This window comes from Notolepis coatsorum, assembly GCF_963971535.1.
Source record: "Notolepis coatsorum genome assembly, chromosome: 1".
Lineage (NCBI taxonomy): Eukaryota > Metazoa > Chordata > Actinopteri > Aulopiformes > Paralepididae > Notolepis > Notolepis coatsorum.
This window is the reverse complement of record NC_140165.1, coordinates 159,189,481-159,210,587: the sequence shown is the minus strand read 5'-3', so window position 1 is coordinate 159,210,587 and position 21,107 is coordinate 159,189,481.

Below are 21,107 nucleotides of genomic sequence, written 5' to 3'. Positions count from 1 at the left end.
ACCCGCTCACTCCCTGCAACCGGAAGCACAGAACTGAATGTGGAAGTAAGAAGACCCAGTGCTTTTCAGAAGACTGAGTTATATATGCCTAACAACTTTAAGTAAGGTACTAAAACTAAAACACACACCATATTCACCTACGAACACAAAATTGGTTAAAGAAGGGTCAAAATTAGACTGGTATGATCCTTCAACAATAGCAGCTGTGTAAACATCCCGCCCACTTAGGAGACTAGTGCTGTTCCACTGTCATCCCATTGGCACTGCTTTGAATGCGTTCACTCTCCTTAGAGTATCTTTGCTTCTGGGTAGAAAATGTGGGTTTTCTGAATTTGCCTCCAATGGCACATTAGCTGTGGGAACGATTTGGTGAAGTGATGAAGTGGATTCCCAAGCTTATTACGGTTCTGCTCTGTATCAGAACCGGGTGCTTAGTACTCTGCGTTGTTTCAATAACTCTAAAGCTCTGGGAATTACTTATATCTTCTCAGCGGTGCAGGCAGAAGGAATTAGGAGGAAAAGGTAGTTAACAACAGCTGTTTAATCAAAGTTAAGAGTTGTATACAAATTACAATAAAGAAATGCTATAATTGTGATCAAAGACCCTATGCCGTCTTGATACAACCAGACTAATATTTATAGTAGATGAAGAATGATAGTTGATGATGGCTTTGTTCCCTTGCTAGGGATCAAAGTATAGTTCTGTTTTTCCCTCCAAAAGCGATGTCCTTTGTTCTTCTGCCGACCTGCCTGCCAACAGCTGTGGATGGGTGGTTCGAGGTGTTGTCCTGTCAGTTGGGTGTTCAGAGTGTCCTCTCCCCCTCACCACATCCCATTTTATCTCAAGGCCCAGAGTCTCTGGGTGATGACATCATCAGCTGTGGTTTGTCCAATCATAACCTCTCTATGTTTGAATGCAAACGGAGGCGGTCCTTACACAGTCAAATATACTTTCATTTGTTTCATTCAATCTAACAATCTACTTTCATACATTGCATTATTGATTTCATAACATATATATTTGAATTGTAATTGATCACCTAAACACAGAGATTTTATCCTTGAACACATTTCTTATCACAGTGACTTATTTTCACTTTAAGTGAAAACTAACTACCTCAGAATTCTTACCCCAATGTAAATAAGCCTATTCTATTTATATTTTAACTTACATCATCTGATTTTACACAGTTTAATATGGCTTCAGAATTCAAGATTACAAGTACAATATACCAGGAAATAGCTACAGCTTGTTTGGAGCTTAAATTAAGGATCTAAACATACATTTAGTTACAGCAATAGTGAAACTTAAACTTTCCTCCTCAGACTTCTGTCTCTAAGTGTGTGTCACAGGAGACTCCAGCGAGATAACATGTTTATGTGACCTATTGGTCCTTTGTTCCGATCGACAGAGCCCATTGTCTTAAGCTCTTCCTTGGCCTGGCAGATGGCCCTCGGGTTCCTGTCGTAAATAGAATTATTTGACCACTCACTCTATATGTAAATCGACCTCTGTGTGGCCACAATGTCAATCAGTCTCTGTAAACACACACACAATCTATGAACTATAGTTTGAGGGCCAAGTGTTCCACTTCGACTGTACACATTAGTTTAATTTGAACTCCTATTAGAATGATCTATGTTAAAATCTACCACATTTCCACACTCGGATAGTTTATCTATCCTTAATTATGTTTAAACATAGATCCTAATTTCTACACACTACTTTCTGGATAAGAATTTAAGACATTTTTAAATCATACTGGGATAAAATACATATGGTTTGCCACACTCAGATCCTAAAATTCAACCTAACATTCGTTTTCTATATCTCTTTCTTATGTATACTTATAAATTCAATATAACACCTTTATTAGCAGTTTCTGTTTTTGTGTCCCGTGTACAGTCTTTAACAACCTGTTTTCGTACCAAGATCAATTTCCATTGATTTCAACTGATTTGTCAAATTCTGACTTGGAGAGTGAGGAGGGGGGTCAATGTTTTCTAGATTGACCCGGCCTCCTCTTTATTGCTCAGAGCTGGTGCAGTTCACAACTGCTGAATGGTGCCAAAGCAAATTGCCCTTCTATCCCACCCCGTCTTCTGTCGAGAACATCTTGACTCGTGTTGACCTCTATTAGGGGGTAGAGCCCCCTGCTGTATTTTCTATTGCTGTCACACCAGTGGGGAGGTCGTCGCTGGCTGCTCAACCCCCGTTGACTCTTGGATTAGTGGAAGAGGTTCGCTTCTCTCCCCCTCCGCCTGGTCGTCGATAGGGGCGATAGCAGCTCCACCCTTTCGCTTGTTGACCCCCTGGTCAATGGTTGAGGCCTTGCAGCCCGTCTGTTGACAGCCGGAGTTGTTGCTGAGGCCTAGCCGCCTGTCTCCTCGTTGGTTGCCTGTCGTTTCCCTCTGAAGCCTCAAGACCCGGTCACTGCGTTGGCCGGAACTCTCCCGGCCTGAGAGGTCGACTTCTCAAGACCCGGTCACTGCGTTGGCCGGAACTCTCCCGGCCTGAGAGGTCGACTTCTCCTGGTTCTTCTCTAGGTGCCCTGCAGCGTTGGGATTCCCCATGGACTCTGGGTAGACACTAGCCAGTGTCTGGTTCCCCAGTCTCCCATTTGTATCCTGCAGTGAATATAGATTTCGCTTCGGGACAGTGCAGGTCACTTCTACCACAACAATTGATTGAGAATCCATACTTTTCCTCCCTCAGACTCTCTTTACTGGTCTGAGCTTTGACAACTTTCTTTTCCAAATCATTTATCTATATATTTCATGGCTTCTAGATCATTAATTTTCAAAATTCTGAAAAATTCACATGGCTCTCATTATATTATGCTGTCAAAACAGTATACTCCCCCACCCTTCGATGTGGAATATACATTCAAACATTGTTACCTTCGTCCTTTGGACAGCTGCACCCCGGCCCGGACGGTCAGCACTGACACATCCACTCTCCCAGTAATCCTGTGTGTATGGCAACAAATCACAGTCCGCCTTAAACACACATCTTCCACACTCTCCGCCAGCCTTCATCAAGCCCACGGAGTCCCCCACAAGTCAATCATCAATTGCACATGTTCACACCCTACACAAAGACTAATTTGGCCAATAGCGACCAAACCTATTGAGCTTCATTAATGTACAGAGAATCTGTGAGGTTTCTGTCCTTGCCTTCTCACTCGTTCTGTTCCTTTAACCACCCTCGCTTTGTTTTCATTCATTTTTTCTGTCAAGTATTTCAATTCCCTCGTTCACACGTTTCTCCCCGCTGACGTCATCTGAGACGTCGCTGATTGGTTCCCTCACTTCCCCACGCTTTTCAATCACATTCCCCAGCTGTCACTGCCTTTCAATCAATCGATCCCTCATTATTTATACCCCGTTTTCCCCACCCTAAGTTGTTGGTTCGTCTTGATTTGTCGCTGGATGTTTTTCCCCGTTGCTTCTGTTTCACTGTGCTATTCTCCAGGAATTCCTAGAAGCCTTCGCTTGGATACCTGCTCCGTGGCGCGCGCTCGCCTCCACTGTTTGTTCCTGTTCCTTTACGCAGCTCGTCTGGGTGAGTTTTTCTAGATTGACTGTCTTGACCTATTTCCTATTTTCGTGTGTAACCTTTACACTGAAGTCTACCACCTTTTTGTCAGACAGTCACTCACCCAGCCATTATCGTTTTTGCCCTTTCCTTTATGGAATAATATTTCGGGATCTTCCACCTCCCACTGTGTATTTACACGAAGATATTATTTCACATTTGGACTGTGTTGGATTTTTGCTCACTGTGTATTTACACGAAGATATTGTTTTCACATTTGGACTGTGTTTGGATTTTTGCTCACTGTGTGTTTACACGAAGATAGTATTTCACATTTGGACGGTGTTTGGATTTTTGCTCACTGTGTGCTTACATGAAGATAATCACTTGGGCTGTTTTTGGAATATTGCACATCACTGTGTTGTTTAACACGAAGAATATAACACCCTGTCCTCCAGCTCGTTTCAAGTCTGCTCTGTCACTGACCCGTTCCCTCTCTCCCTCTCTCGGTCTTGCACAACATCTGAGAGGTCCGCCGTGAGAGTCTGCAGAGCGGTACAGAGGTCTGCTCCTGCTTCCCAAGACTACCCTTCCGGGAGAAGCTGCAGAGCAGCAGAACTTTGCCCCTTGTTCATTGTACCTGTTCTTGTTGACCTGCTTTCCCTGTTTCACTTATTCTAGTCACCAAATAAACAAGCCCTTGTATTTGGCAACTCTGAATCCAACTCTCTTGTGTCGTTGCGTTTGGGGTCGGTGTCAAACCATAACAGAATCATGCTTCCCAACACTTTCACCAATCACGACACCCCCCCAGCCCCTAAAACCGGGTGTTCAATGGGCGGAGAACAAAAATCCATGAACCAGCTCATGTCCATCCACTTTGTTCCCAGTCCATTTTACAGACATATACTACCCAGTCCTGATGTGTCGAGATCACTCCCAGCTCGCCAGGTACCCTAAGAAAAAAATATATAGAAAGAAAGGAAACAGAAAACAAAACATACAAAGAAAACCCATGCCAAACCAATAAATGAAAAAATAAACCAAACTTGTGAGCTTTTTCTTTTTTCTTTTCAACTAATTTTTAACCTATCATCTAGAGGCTTATGCACCCCTGTATTAACTAAGAAACAAAAAAGGGGAAATCAAATGAATAAACAAAATGAACGCTCCCGGCCTAAGTCAGGAATTGCTCGTAACACACTAGAAAAGAGAAGTAAAAATAAAAGTAACCACCTATTTCTATTACCCATAACTGTTAATAATCTATCAATACTATAAACCACTATGGGTCTTTTTAATCTCCTAATCATGCACTCCACCCTTTGACCAATCTGAATATTGACCAAGCATGGATAATTCACTGACCACTAGCTTCCGCAGTGTCAATATTAACTGTTTAACATAATTAGATTTTCTTGTTAGTCTGATTAGTTCATGCATTTGTCAGTCACTCATACATCCGTTTTTAGTAACTTCCATTCATAATCTAATCACCTAACCCCTCTATTTATTTTTTATTCTATTTTTATTCTAACCTGGAGCATATATTTTTTATTCAACCTATTCCATCTGTACCCTAATCAGTTGTATATATTTTTATTCTGCCGGTGGCCTCTGCAGACATGACCTTTGAAAATGACCTTTCACTCCACAGATCCAACAACACTGGCTGTCTCCCCCGGGTTGTGGGACCCGGTGGGTCAGCCGCCTGTGACCGGATGACCCTGGGGTCATCGGGCCCAGAACATGTCCTGGCGGTATGCCATCATCGCCATGGTTCCCTGGAGCCTGTTCGGAGGAGAAAGCCACGTACCTATTTGGTTCAGTCACAGTTCCTTGAGAGGGGCCCGCTACCAGTTTCTGTACAAACGCGCCCTGTTGTCTATAGGGCGCCGCCTCTTCCCCCATCTCAGTGCTGGCGGCTTGACTTCCCATTGCTGGGCCCCGCCTCTCATCTTGGCTTTGGTGCTGCGGGGGTCCTGGACAGGGGGAGCCTGCGGGCTGTGGACACTGTACTTGATACCAACCTTGGTTTTGCCCACGCCCACCTCCTCCGTTCCCCCATCGAGGGCCTCCTGTTGTGGATAGATGGTCCCACTCTGCACATTCCCGAGAAAGGTGTCCGAGAGTCCCGCACGACCAACACTCCATCCGCCGCACCGCGTATCCATTCGGATTCCTGCCTCTGCCTCCACCTCTTCCTCGTGGTTGCCACTGTCTCCCTCTTGGGGTTTGTGGTTTTTCCGGCGCCTGACCCCCTTGTGGCCCCAACTGGGCCCGTCTCTGGCCATCTGGTTCTCCATTGGAACCTGTCTCCCCTCCGGGCTGTGTGGACTGGATTAGGCCTTGGAGGTATTCCACTACCTGTCTAGCCTCGGCTAGCTGTTGTTCTATAGGGAGGCACGTCTTCCCCTCTTCCTCCACCCTGGCCCTTGCTGACTGACTCCTAGTCATCGGGCCACATCCCTCAGTTTGGTACTGATGGTGGGGGTGGAGAAAACCTGGGCACGAGACACAGGTGGGCTGTAGAAACTGTTCATGTAGTATCCCATACCTGTTGTCGGTCTCCGTACGGCCAGCGTCAACTCCCTGGGACTGCTGCAACAACATCGCTCTCCTCTGTTGCTTTCTTTGTCTCTTGGTTAACTGGCAGTCACCTGCAACGGACACTTCAGCGTGGATTGACTCGGGTAATACAGTTGTCTCTGGGTCGCTTGCTGCAACAACTCCCTGTGGCGGGGTTAAAGACATTATTTCCAGTCCCTCCGTCACACTGGACACTAGAGGGGAGTCGATCACATTCCAGTCAATTAGGTTAACGTCACTGTTCAATTCGGTCAATGTAATGTCTGCAGAGGTTATCGGCATTACCCCACTACCGACATTATTTCTTTTTATCACCTTTCGTAATCTCTTTTTCTGTTTCTTAATTTGGGTACGCATTCTATACCGGCCTCCTTTAACTACAAGGTTCTGTAATGGCCTGAATATCTTTGGCCATTTTTTCGTCACTTTTATTGTGACATCTCCAGTCGTTGAAATAGACAGATTGTCTACCCTTTCTATGGTTAGTGCATCTAACCCTCCAGTTGCTCCTATCTGTGTATTTTCCATTTTCACCTTTCTTCAAACACTCGTAATGTCACCGTTTGGAAAGCAAGTTTCTCTGTATTCAAACTATTTTTACCAAACTTGAGTTAACTTCACTCACACTTCTATATTGGTGCAAACAGGAATTGATAACTCGCTGTGTGATACTATACCCCCCGACTTTCAACAGTCTCTTTGATTTCCCTGTTGGGGTTCGAAATTGTCAGCGCTGGCCGCTCGTCCCGGAGCAGCTGTGAAGAGAGAAGAAAAAATACACTTAATTATCAGTGACATTTCCCGTTCACAATCCATCATTTATCTATAAGCATGGAATGTCGGGCATCTCCTATACTAAAATCACTTGAGAGCATTTGTGCAATTTTCGTTTTTGATTTATCAATGACACAGCCTTAATCTTTTTTCAGTTGTCTCCATTGGAAAACCAGAACTCTCAATCCCGTTGTCATGATCCTCCTTAACACAACTCCGGGGAACTTATTTTGCATCAGCCTTCTCCTTCTGTTGGTCAATCAGAAATGTGTTATTTACAGCCTATCATTTCTAAACATCTGTATTGGACATGGTAATTTAGGTGAATAGTCTCACTTTTACTCTAATTGTTCTTTGCAAATGACTATGTGTATGTGTAACTATATTTATTTCTGTCCGTGAAAGCCTAGTATGTATTCCGCTCATATTACATTATACATATCAGTAACATACATATTTCGCCACACAATTTCTCACACAGTTACTATATTTCCCCCGTAACACCTAACCATTTAGGTGTTAAAACGCGCTCCTCACGAGAACAGAAATCAATTTTCAGTGCCTTATGTCACTGAAGTCCCCGTGCATTTAGAACAGTGTCACACAACCCGTTCATAAACACAGGCGCCGACACCATCCCCACATTGAAATCCCTGCCGACCAATGACATCTCACTGGTCAACCCGACCTGTGGCCCACGGCGTCACCCCCAGTTTGCAACCTGGAACGCGAAACCCCGGGCCTCCTACTCAAGGATATTCAAAGTTCATTCCACTCACAACCACTGCCACACACACACAGCACTTCTGACACCACTCAACCACCGTAACCACAGTCACCCAAATACACACAATATAACCCAATGCGCGTAGTGTGGCAGCGAGCCTTTGACGAGTGCACGCATAGCGCATCCCCGTTAATGCGCGGTGGCAGACAGCGAGCCCACCCCCGCCACGACGTCCAGCAGTCCCCGTACCCCCGTTAAAATGAAAAATGTGCGCAGTGTGGCAGCGAGCATCGACGAGTCGCACACATAGCGCATCCCCGTCAAAGCGTGGAGGCAGACAGTGAGCTACGACGAACTGTCTACCCACACCCCCACCGCAGGCGCAGCCGAGCAGAGTAAATATGCTCCGACTTACGGCCCACCAACATGAACGCCACACAAAAAATACTGACACGGAGCCCCCGCCTTACCAGCCGGAGCTCGTCCAAATGCAAGGAAAGAAGTACGAGCGCCTTGTTGACCAAAGCGTAGCGCCACTGGTTCAACACGACCGGCCGCCACCCAGGGACCACATCATATGGTCCATATGCAGCTTCGTCAACCTGAACCCGCGTTGCCCCGGGTCAGCAGCGCTACATTCCTCCGTTAAGTCCAGAGACCGGAAGGTGGCCGGAGACCTGGAGAGAGCCAGAGAGTACGGCCCCATCGCCGGTCGAGTACAACACCATTGCCCTAACGCCAGCCAATACCACTACCAGCACTAGAAATTCCCTAAAAATAACAATAAAACTGAATATGGAACAACAATATACCCTAAACAAGTCCCAAACTCAACCAACTGCCTTTGAACCCTACAGTAAACAGCAACAAACAACAAACCTAGCACTACACCGCGTTTGAAACCCACAAAGAAAACAACATATTTATACACAGGCCCAAACTAGGAGAGAAAGAGAGAGCATTTCGGGGGGGCCGAGGGGGGAAGAAAATATGGAAGAGAGGCGGCGCGGGAACGAGAGCCCTCGTTCATACCACACCACATCACAACATAGTCTGTGCCTATACCCATGAGGGGAGTGAGGGGGAGGGAGTGAGCGAGAGGGAGAGAGCGAGAGGGGGGGGGGGTGAGAGAAGGAAAGAGAGAGAGAGAGGGGGGGAGGGGTGAGAGAAGGAAAGAAAGAGAGGGGGGGTGAAAGAGAAAGAGAGAGGGAGGGGGTGAGAGAGAGAGAGAGGGGGGGGGGGTGAGAGAAGGAAAGAGAGAGAGGGAGAGGGGGGGGGTGAGAGAATGAAAGAGAGGGAGGGAGAGGGGGGGGGGTGAGAGAAGGAAAGAGAGAGAGAGAGAGAGGGGGGGGGGTGAGAGAAGGAAAGAGAGAGAGGGAGAGGGGGGGGGTGAGAGAGAAGGAAAGAGAGAGAGGGAGCGAGGGGGGGTGAGAGAAGGAAAGAGAGAGAGGGAGCGAGGGGGTGAGAGAAGGAAAGAGAGAGAGAGAGGGGGGGAGGGGTGAGAGAAGGAAAGAAAGAGAGGGGGGGGTGAAAGAGAAAGAGAGAGGGAGGGGGTGAGAGAGAGAGAGAGGGGGGGGGTGAGAGAAGGAAAGAGAGAGAGGGAGAGGGGGGGGTGAGAGAAGGAAAGAGAGAGAGAGAGGGGGGAGAGGGGTGAGAAAAGGAAAGAAAGAGAGGGGGGGGGGGGCGAAAGAGAAAGAGAGAGGGAGGGGGTGAGAGAGAGAGAGTGAGGGGGAGGGGGGGCCAAGGCCCCACGATCCACCACCAGATTAAAGCACAACTATCCAATCTCACTTTACCAGCACACTAACCCCCTAATGAAAACGTTCTGTGAGCAGAACCCAAAAATACTCATCCTGTCCTCTTCCGCCCCCTACCGTATTCCTAAATAAACTCCACCTTCCCCTTAACAATGGACGCTTGGTGCCCCTCCCAAGATGGACGCCGGCGCCCCTACAAAGATGGACGCCCCCCCGCGAGACATCCCGAGAGCCCCGTCATGCCATGACGTCAGCACAGTTAGCTTAGCTTCGTTAGCCACGTCGCAGGCCGCCAGACCGCGCACCCTTATGACGTCGGGGGGGCCGAGGGGGGAAGAAAATATGGAAGAGAGGCGGCGCGGGAACGAGAGCCCTCGTTCATACCACACCACATCACAACATAGTCTGTGCCTATACCCATGAGGGGAGTGAGGGGGAGGGAGTGAGCGAGAGGGAGAGAGCGAGAGGGGGGGGGGTGAGAGAAGGAAAGAGAGAGAGAGAGGGGGGGAGGGGTGAGAGAAGGAAAGAAAGAGAGGGGGGGTGAAAGAGAAAGAGAGAGGGAGGGGGTGAGAGAGAGAGAGAGGGGGGGGGGTGAGAGAAGGAAAGAGAGAGAGGGAGAGGGGGGGGGTGAGAGAATGAAAGAGAGGGAGGGAGAGGGGGGGGGGTGAGAGAAGGAAAGAGAGAGAGAGAGAGAGGGGGGGGGTGAGAGAAGGAAAGAGAGAGAGGGAGAGGGGGGGGGTGAGAGAGAAGGAAAGAGAGAGAGGGAGCGAGGGGGGGTGAGAGAAGGAAAGAGAGAGAGGGAGCGAGGGGGGTGAGAGAAGGAAAGAGAGAGAGAGAGGGGGGGAGGGGTGAGAGAAGGAAAGAAAGAGAGGGGGGGGGTGAAAGAGAAAGAGAGAGGGAGGGGGTGAGAGAGAGAGAGAGGGGGGGGGGTGAGAGAAGGAAAGAGAGAGAGGGAGAGGGGGGGGGTGAGAGAAGGAAAGAGAGAGAGAGAGGGGGGAGAGGGGTGAGAAAAGGAAAGAAAGAGAGGGGGGGGGGGGGCGACAGAGAAAGAGAGAGGGAGGGGGTGAGAGAGAGAGAGTGAGGGGGAGGGGGGGCCAAGGCCCCACGATCCACCACCAGATTAAAGCACAACTATCCAATCTCACTTTACCAGCACACTAACCCCCTAATGAAAACGTTCTGTGAGCAGAACCCAAAAATACTCATCCTGTCCTCTTCCGCCCCCTACCGTATTCCTAAATAAACTCCACCTTCCCCTTAACAATGGACGCTTGGTGCCCCTCCCAAGATGGACGCCGGCGCCCCTACAAAGATGGACGCCCCCTCGCGAGACATCCCGAGAGCCCCGTCATGCCATGACGTCAGCACAGTTAGCTTAGCTTCGTTAGCCACGTCGCAGGCCGCCAGACCGCGCACCCTTATGACGTCACAACCGGCGACCGCTTTAGCCGTTAGCGTGGCTAGGTAGCATTAGCTTAGCTTCTCCCATGACCCCATAAAAACGTTCCCCAACGACCCATCGACCCGTTTCGCCGCGCGGGCCGTCTCCTCGCAATGTTAATATAACACCACATTCCCCACAACAGAATCCTAATCCCCTCAAAACGCCAGTGTAGTGATCTAAACAGAAATATAAAAACATAACAGCCTTTAGGCCGCCGCAAAACACTAGTTTGACCCCTCTGTCGTCACCACCGGCGAGCTCAGAACGACTTCCGGGTCCCCGCAACATACTATCCCGTTCACCTAAAACATTATACAACTATTTTATAGAAGTCCAATGTGAAAATTTTTAAGTGCCTAACACATCCCCGTAATCCCAAGACACTATCGATCGACCTTATACATTTGAACCTACGCCTATTTGTCCGCCGCATCCTCCGGCCGCCTCAGAGGCTAATACAGTAGCTAACTGCCGCTGCGTTCCACGGGCCCCGAAAAACCGGCGTTATCATTACATTTCCCCACGGCTAACCGGTGACTTAAATTACATAATAATACAACAATACTCTCACACGTACCACCAATCATTCCTAACCATAGCCATTCGCCAACCATTCATTCATACACGCTTCCTAACTACAAATAAAAATACAAAATCAGCATTCACGCACATTATCGTCTCTCGAACGTCGCACAGCAGCGCGACTAGTAAACACGAGACCAAACGTAATCGCACACACTTTCATACTGTATGTTTAAGCTTACCATAGCTTTTGTTGAATTCCCACTAAGTACTTATCAGTCATCTCGACCGAATTGTTTTATTAAGTACTTATTTATTGTTACAGCGTAACGCAGTTAACTAACACGCCTGTTATGCTCGAAGTCAAATAAGACCTCCGGGTCTGCTCGGCACGGCCCTAAAATCGAACACGCACCTTCATTTAATTCGGCCGAATGGTCCCTGCAGACACGTCCTGGTTCTCGTCCTGGGCCGCCGCTGTTCACGGGTCGCAACACCAAATGAAGTAGAATCCCAAGCTATTACGGTTCTGCTCTGTATCAGAACCGGGTGCTTAGTACTCTGCGTTGTTTCAATAACTCTAACGCTCTGGGAATTACTTATATCTTCTCAGCGGTGCAGGCAGAAGGAATTAGGAGGAAAAGGTAGTTAACAACAGCTGTTTAATCAAAGTTAAGAGTTGTATACAAATTACAATAAAGAAATGCTATAATTGTGATCAAAGACCCTATGCCGTCTTGATACAACCAGACTAAAGAGAATGATAGTTGATAAGTTGTTGATGGTCTTTGTTGTCTGGCTGACAACAAAGCAGTCCGTTTTCCCTCCAAAAAGTTCCTTTGTCCTTTGTTCTTCTGCCGACCTGCCTGCCTTGAGTGTGGATGGGTGGTTCGAGGTGTTGTCCTGTCAGTTGGGTGTTCAGAGTGTCCTCTCCCCCTCACCACATCCCATTTTATCTCAAGGCCCAGAGTCTCTGGGTGATGACATCATCAGCTGTGGTTTGTCCAATCATAACCTCTCTATGTTTGAATGCAAACGGAGGCGGTCCTTACACAGTCAAATATACTTTCATTTGTTTCATTCAATCTAACAATCTACTTTCATACATTGCATTATTGATTTCATAACATATATATTTGAATTGTAATTGATCACCTAAACACAGAGATTTTATCCTTGAACACATTTCTTATCACAGTGACTTATTTTCACTTTAAGTGAAAACTAACTACCTCAGAATTCTTACCCCAATGTAAATAAGCCTATTCTATTTATATTTTAACTTACATCATCTGATTTTACACAGTTTAATATGGCTTCAGAATTCAAGATTACAAGTACAATATACCAGGAAATAGCTACAGCTTGTTTGGAGCTTAAATTAAGGATCTAAACATACATTTAGTTACAGCAATAGTGAAACTTAAACTTTCCTCCTCAGACTTCTGTCTCTAAGTGTGTGTCACAGGAGACTCCAGCGAGATAACATGTTTATGTGACCTATTGGTCCTTTGTTCCGATCGACAGAGCCCATTGTCTTAAGCTCTTCCTTGGCCTGGCAGATGGCCCTCGGGTTCCTGTCGTAAATAGAATTATTTGACCACTCACTCTATATGTAAATCGACCTCTGTGTGGCCACAATGTCAATCAGTCTCTGTAAACACACACACAATCTATGAACTATAGTTTGAGGGCCAAGTGTTCCACTTCGACTGTACACATTAGTTTAATTTGAACTCCTATTAGAATGATCTATGTTAAAATCTACCACAGTGACCATAGAGATAAAACATTAGAGAGATATATGGCATAATAACTTGTCATTCTGGGATGCAACTAATATATAATATAATAATATGGCAGTTCTAGACCTGCAAGAATTTAAGCTAATAGTGAAAGTAGCATGTGTGGTACTTTTAACTCCTATTCTCACATTAAACATTGTATTATATTTGTAGCCACCTATGGTGTCTATAATAGTTGGAAATATCTTAATGTAAGATGACATGTGCACCACTTGCTTTGTCTTGTTTGTGGTTTTGATTGATTGATTGAAAATTGTATTAACAGATTGTAGAATGGGTACAATACAGTACGGCTCACAATTGTTAACACTTTCAGTGCCACCAGGGGGCGCACGACTTAGTGCTTGAATGCCACCATCGGCGTCAATGTTAACGTTAATATCGCCTAATCTATGTTTTAAATTATGGCTATGTGTCTAATCTGCCCGTCGCTTAACAAAGAATAATTTTCCAGTCAGTGTTGTCAAGGCAGATTGGTTTTTTATCGCTTCATTTCCGTTTGAGAGCATTTTGAAAAGCGCCCGTTTTCAGGTGAAAAACAGCCCATTCTGTGATAATCGCCTTTTACTGGAATATTCCAGAACGTTGATATTTGTCGGCCTATTTATGAATAGTTTTCAAATAAACGCTAGATGATCAATAGTATACGTGCACGCACGCACGTTCGAGGCACGCGCGGATAATAGCTGTTTTCATTTCCTCATGGATTTTACAGTGAAACCGATAGAGCACATATCACAAAAAAGCTTATATCTCCTCGAAAACGAGTCTGATTATCCTAACACTGATAACATAGATTCCTTACCTGACATCAGATGGTATCCAAATGGTATATTCCAATTCCTGATCACCGTTCGAAAAAATCGATAAGTGTATAGATCTAACGTGTATACAGTAGAACTCATGATCAGCGGGGCTCAGAGGATCCAGAATGAACTCTGGTAACCCCGGCTGCATCAGTGGACTGGAAAATGTGGACTGGAATATTTTTTTTCCCCCATCCATTTTCATTGAGTCTATTCCAAAATGGTGATTTACCATCTGGGAGATGATAGGTGGCGCTTTTTTCACATCTGATCGCCGGCGGCCCTTGGGTAGGCTAGGGTAGGCTCGCGTGATGCAATATGATTTCAGATTGCTAAAAAAAAAATAATCAGAGAAATCTCGTGAGTGGCTTTCAACGTAACTATCGTAAACACGAGATTAGCCGTGAGTGGCTCTCAAAGTGTTAAGGGGATGCAGACCAGAGAAAGACTTTCGTCTTGTTTACATCAGGGTCCCCCATTTTCAATTCATAACATTTATTACATACGTGACATATACAGTACTGTTACATCCAGACATTTATGACATACAAGATATACAAATATACAGTGCTGTTTATTTACAGACAGATTTTCTAACAGAGAATATATACATTTGAGGGGGGGAAACTACAGTGGGGGGGGGGTTTGGACATTTACCGGGCCAGTTTCGAATTGCAGCCTCCCGTAGGTGCTCTTTTAGAGCGGTTTTGAAGGTGGGGAGGGATTCACATTATTTTACGGCTGTGGGTAGAGCATTCCACATTGTTGTGGCATAATTGCGAAACGTGTTTAATCCCTTGTTTGAGCCGAATCTGGGTTGAACATGATTTGTGGAACTCCCTCTGGTGTTGTGGTCATGGTATTCACTGACCTTTGGGAAGTATTTCGACATGTACATGGGTACCTTAGTGGTGTAGTGTATCTTGTAGACCAGGCCCATTGCAAGTTGCTGTACTCTGTTGTCTACTCTAAGCCATCCTAGGTTGTCAAAATGGGTAGGGGTGAGGTGGGTTTTAGGAGTAAGGTCAAGCTGTAGTCTGACCAGTTTGTTTTGTGATGTTTGTAATCTTGTTTTTTGTGCCTTTGAGGTGCTTTGGTACCATGAGGTGCAAGCATATGTAGAAGGGTGGATTATCCCTACTTTATGAGAGTGGATATGAACTGTCACCAGGTAGTGGGAACACAGCAGATCTGGGTCCGGCTGAGCCCCCGACTGTAGTGTAAGAGTATTAGAATTGAGATTTAGCAGCGGAGCAGATGGGTAGAGCCATATGAAATCCGTTTTATTATTTTCCAAATTCCATTTAATTTTTTCCCAAATTCCGTTTTTTCCGTTTTAATATTTCAGAATTCTGTATTTTGCTTTTTATGCTCATTTTACCATCAGAAATAGTGTCTAATAAGTGGGAATGAATAAATGTCTACAATTGAATATGACATAACAGTCCATTTAATGTTTTTAAGTGCTGCAACTCAGAAATACAGTTACATTTTACACAATACTTTTCAAATAATATTGTGACAAAATAAAAATACACATTTCAAGTGTAAACAATAGATACAGCTAGCTACTACTGACATTATCACAATGTCAGTAGCCTAGCTATATCTATTTTATTGTGATGAAATATAGTAATGCATAATTTAGGCACCTTTAGTTTAGTTTATTTCGTTTATAAAGGACAGTGTATAATGACAATCGTTTGCATTAAACAAATGGATTGCACCAGATTTAGCAAGAAGCTATCATTTCCATCTATAGTCCTATGTATTGTAAACGTTTCATAGCTATTTAAGTTTATTTCGATTATAAAGGGCAGTGTATAATGACTCGTTTGCATTAAACAAATGGATGGGTGCACTAGATTTAGCAAGAAGCGATCATGTCCTAACGTTATAGCTATTTAATCACAATAGTGTCGCAAGTGTTTTTGTGGCTCCAGTCCACGGAACGTTGACAGAATTAGCAAAACACCTTATCGCCGGAGGCATAAAAGTCATTAGGATACTGCTCTGCTCTGAATTGAGGGCTTATTGGGGAATTTATTAGCTTCTTGACGATGTAAACACCGAAGCAGCGAGACGCTTGGGAGACTGCCTGTGTTGTGTGTAACCCGCTCTAGCGTCCGCCTCCCCGGTCGCGTGTGCACCAAGCGTTCCACCCAAAAACGGAATTTCAGTCCAGATTAGGCCAAATTCTGCAATATTCCACGTTTTGCAGTTGATTCCATTTTTATTGGTCAATTCCGCGATTCCGTCCGCGATTCCGTGAACGCGGATTTCATATGGCTCTACAGATGGGGCCTAGGGTTTACTAACCTAGGGGTTCTACGCTGGTCCTTCTTGCCCTCCAGGGCGACCGTAGTATTTCCTCCAACACCCACACTTCCCTTAAAGCCCAACCTCTAGGTTAAACCCTACTGATCAATTATGGGTAGTTTACATCATTGGTATATAATTTCATTATTTATTTTTTTCCATTTGACACCGGAAATGCCACTCTGAAAGAGTTAAAAAGGTCCACGCACGAATAACATGCACGCGCGAATCAAAAAAGCTTATCAAACGCCGACGTCACAACAGGTGTGGCTTGCATATTAATGAGCCGAATCTAATGTTGCTTTTCCACTAAAATAAAGTACTCAGTTTGTCTCCGTGTGGGGAGGCAGGGCTGCTGATGATCAGCATGAGAGCTCCAGAAATGACACGTGAAAAACTGCAGACCACTGATTGGTCAGAAGAGAGACACGGTGACGTCACTGTTTGGGGAGTCTGAACGAAAACAGAACGCCGCCATCTTTGATGTCTCGCGTAGGATGTCTTTTGTATGTTTGCAGCAAGAAACAAGTGCAATAAAAAAGGATACAGTCACTGTGTATTCTGCCTCATTTATTGATGAAACAAAACAGACATCAACACAATTTGCCACCGAGCGGAGAGTTTAGTCTGACAAAAAGATCGCTGATTAGTTACGCTTGTTGTTGGGGGTTAGGGACGTAACGTTAGTTAGCCTAATGCTAACGTTAGCAGATAGACACGAGAGGCTATCTGTGTAGAATAGACACAATGAGGTAACGTTAGCGTTAGCATAATAGACACAACGAGAGTCTGGTTAATGTTGTTATTGATTGATTGAATGAAAACTGTGTTTTACTCTGGCTTGCCAAGCTCATCATAGCCCCTTTCGTGACTGATGCACCGAGTGAAGCTTGTGGACTCTACAACAGCGGCGGCCGCAGGGCGCCGGAGCCCGCAGCGCTAGTTAGCTCATAGCTATCGTGTAACACTAGCCTTTGCGGGCTCGGGCGCCCTGCGGCTGCCGCCGCCGTCGCGTCCATGGGCCCCCCGGCAGGGCACCCGTGGGGACGGGTCGGGGTGTACAGAGAGGAGAGAACCATTTTGGGTCGGCCGTTCATGCCGGCCAGCAAGCCGGATGTCGGGATATGTTGTTAGCACAATAGCTACCAAGCTAAGCTATGTTATCTACTAACGTTATAAACACTATGTGTACAACGACACAATGATTTACATTATTACAAATATGGTAACGTGGTTGTGGCTTTTACAAATAGTGGTTAGCTTTAGAGATGGATGGATGGCTATAATCACGGAGCAATAGTGAGGTGAAACAGATACATTTCCATTCGGCTAGTAGTAGCAAGCATATATCTATGGTAGCAAGGCTCTCTGCCTGCCACTAGCTGTGTGACTCTCAGCGCCCCCTGGTGAGCCCCCTGGTGACCAATACCTGTTGTGATGACATTACACATGCACGTTATAAACCATTGATTAAAATATGCATGTGCATGTTGATTGTGTTGGGCAGACAAAATGTTTTGATAAAAACGCTAAAACTGGGTCAATTTCAATACTTATTTTTTCCCTTCTTCATGAAAGCCACTGTTGGCCTAGTCCACATTGTTTATTGAACAAAAATACAACGTGGAGGTTGACCTTTAAGGTTCCCCTATAGGACCCCCTGCCTTTCTTTATCATAAATCGATCAATAGAGACCGTATTAGATCCCCAATTATCATATCATGGGGTATCATTGGAAAGCCACTCTCATTGGCTACAACCCTCTGCAAAGGTTTTCGAGATCGCCAAATGATTGATGGAACTAGAGCCCCGGGAGTCGAGGGTGGTAATGTGTACTTTTGCATACTTTGGGGTACGCCTCACATATCGGCATGTAACTCGAGAACCGCTGAACGGATCTTGTCACCTGAAAGGGCAATCGACAGGCAACAAATAGGGCTTTAATTCCATATATATATTGTATTAAAAGAAATGCACACCCGAGCCACTAGAGGTCGGCAAAGAATCGTCCACATGTGGGCCCTTGGATGTTAAGAGGTTAATGTTTTTAAATATTTTTTTGTAGCAAAGAGTAAAGACCATAACCCTATCAAAAACAGTAGTCAAAGTGTATATTTTCATTTTACCGATGTTTTATACGATTTATCGGAAATACGCATTTATCGGAAAATGCTAATTATCGTAAAAAACGCAAGGAAATGACTAAATCCAGATTCACCCCTGCCATTGGAAAGAGGAGCATTTTCCCTATCCATAGATGTATGATTTGGCCATAATAAGGTCAAGGTCAAGTTCAAGGTCAAATATGAATTTATAATTAAAATCGATTATCATTAATTACTGTATCTACAAATCCTTCTGTTTAATCATCTTCCCTTTATTCATTTGCTTCGATTTTTTTACACATGATCTCAATAAGGTGGTGAATGAGCTCAGTGAGCATTTTCTCCTACCCGTATACATTTTTGATCAAAGATGCAAAAATCATAAATCATAATTTATATTCTCCTTTTCTTCATTACAATTTACTCAGCTTAGTAACAGACACAATATTTCTGACACTGGAAATACATACCCCCAGGTCCCTAGATGTTCCTAGATACCAAGAACATGCAAATTGACCTTGCAGAAGTGGAGCAATCTTCCATTTACTTAGGTATGTACCTTTAGGCGAAAACAGTCTACAGATTAACAGGTTAATACGTCTCACACCCTCTCACACCCGGTGGCAGTGATGGTAGATAATACAATTTCTCCCCAAAGCAGTACCTTTCCTTGTTGACTGGTGCAGAGACCTGTACAGAGCACCTGCCCCAATTGCACATAGACCATATAAGAAGGGGTTAAACGATAATGCACATTAATGGGAAGAAGAGGTTTAAACAATAATGCCCAGTAATTCACTCACACACAGTGGTCCCATTTATACGCCTCTCCTTTGAGTGTTAATTGGGTATTTACATGAACAAGCCCCCGTCAGGGTTAATACGCTTTCCATGTACATCAATATACCAATTGTGCCATATGCACAACACAATAACACAACACAACAAATACACTTGCGTGGGCCCACACTGAAACCAAATACCTGTCTAAGCCGGCATTACATAAAACAACAAACGTTGGGGCGCCCCTAGTCACTGGTGCACGTGCCAGCTCAAAGTATTTATTCTCTTCGCCCTTAGAGGGCATGCTCTCGAAAAGGAGAATGTTCGCCAATAATGTTCCAGAGCGCTGGGAGCGCTAACAGTACCTGGTGTGAGTGTACCAACCGAGTGCTGTTCCGTCCCCACAACGAATGTTTGGGGCGTGGGTTGGCCGTCAAACGGCCCTGCGTGATACACAGGAGAGCTGGCTGGGCTGGTGGGAAACAGGTGCAGGCTACAGGCGAGTAGAGCCCTGTGCCGTCGGGCAGCGGCGTCTGCTTCGAGGGCTGGAAATGGCGTGGCGACGCGTGGAGCTAACCAGGTTACTAGTCTTATACTTGAAGCTAAGCTGTGGTCAGTGCGACCCCCTAGCCTCTCACCTATACATTCCTAAACGCAGCGCGTGGAATATCCACAGTACAGTCCGGCAGTAGAACGTCTTCTTCTTGGTTCAAACGTACCCTAAGCACTACACTGGGAAGCTAAACTGTCGCATACGACGTTACTATCCCACCCCGTGGCAGGACTCGTATTTTGCGTGTTATTATTATTATCAGGAGCTCTCGGTCCACACATCTGCTTCCTTCCCTGGAAAACGATGAAGAGAAAGTCCCGTGTATCCAGCCCCTCCTTCCTACCAACCTCTTCTTCACCTGTCGTGACCAGCCCAACGTCGCACCAGCTCCCCCTGGCGACAGTCCAGTGCCATGTCCCCCTACTGTCTCAATATTAAATCAAAAACGGGTCATTCAGTTACACAACGTTATCATGAAAACAGTTAGAGCACAATGAATACAGTTAGACACATTGAATTACGGTTGGACATATTCACATGTCTACACATAAGTCGTAGTATCCTTTAATACTTTTTTTATTAAAACAGCACTGGCGGGTATGTCATACGACCGCCAGACACTTATGGACCTAAACTCCGGACTCAAAGAGGAGTTGGGAGACACTTTATGCCCAGAATGGCTAACAGAAATCAAGCGGGAGAACGGCAACAAAGGAAACGGCAGAAAGAGGCATAGAGGAAGATGAGGAGGTATCAGACTTAGATTAAAAAGATCTGCTTACCGTCCAGCAATTCCATCCATCTTTTTGGCGAATGCACGTTCGTTGGAGGGAAGGATGGACGACTTGAGAGCGAGGGTCCGATTCCAACGGGAGATGAGAGACGTTAATATCATGTGTTTCACGGAGACATGGCTCAAGCCAGTGACGCCGGACAACAGCGTCTCTCCATCGGACAACTTCACCGTCCTGAGAGCAGATCGCACGGCAGCCTCTGGGAAGAGCATCGGAGGTGGGGTCTGCATCCTCACGAACAATCTCTGGGTTAATCCCAAGGAAGTACATGTCCTCTCAAGTTCATGCTCCCCAGATATGGAACATCTCTAAATCCTGTGCCGTCCGTATCACCTACCCCGTGAGTTTACCGCGGTCATTATATCCGTCGTATATATCCACCCACAGGCAAATACTGGCAAAGCGCTGGTGGAATTACACGACCACCTCAACAAACAACAGATCAAGCATCCGGAAGCTGCGATGATAGTGGCCGGTGACTTCAACCAGGCAAATCTGAAAAAGGTGATGCCGTCCTATTTTCAGCACATCGCCTGCTCCACAAGAGGGGGAAACACACTCGACCACTGTTACACCCCGTTCAAAGCTGGC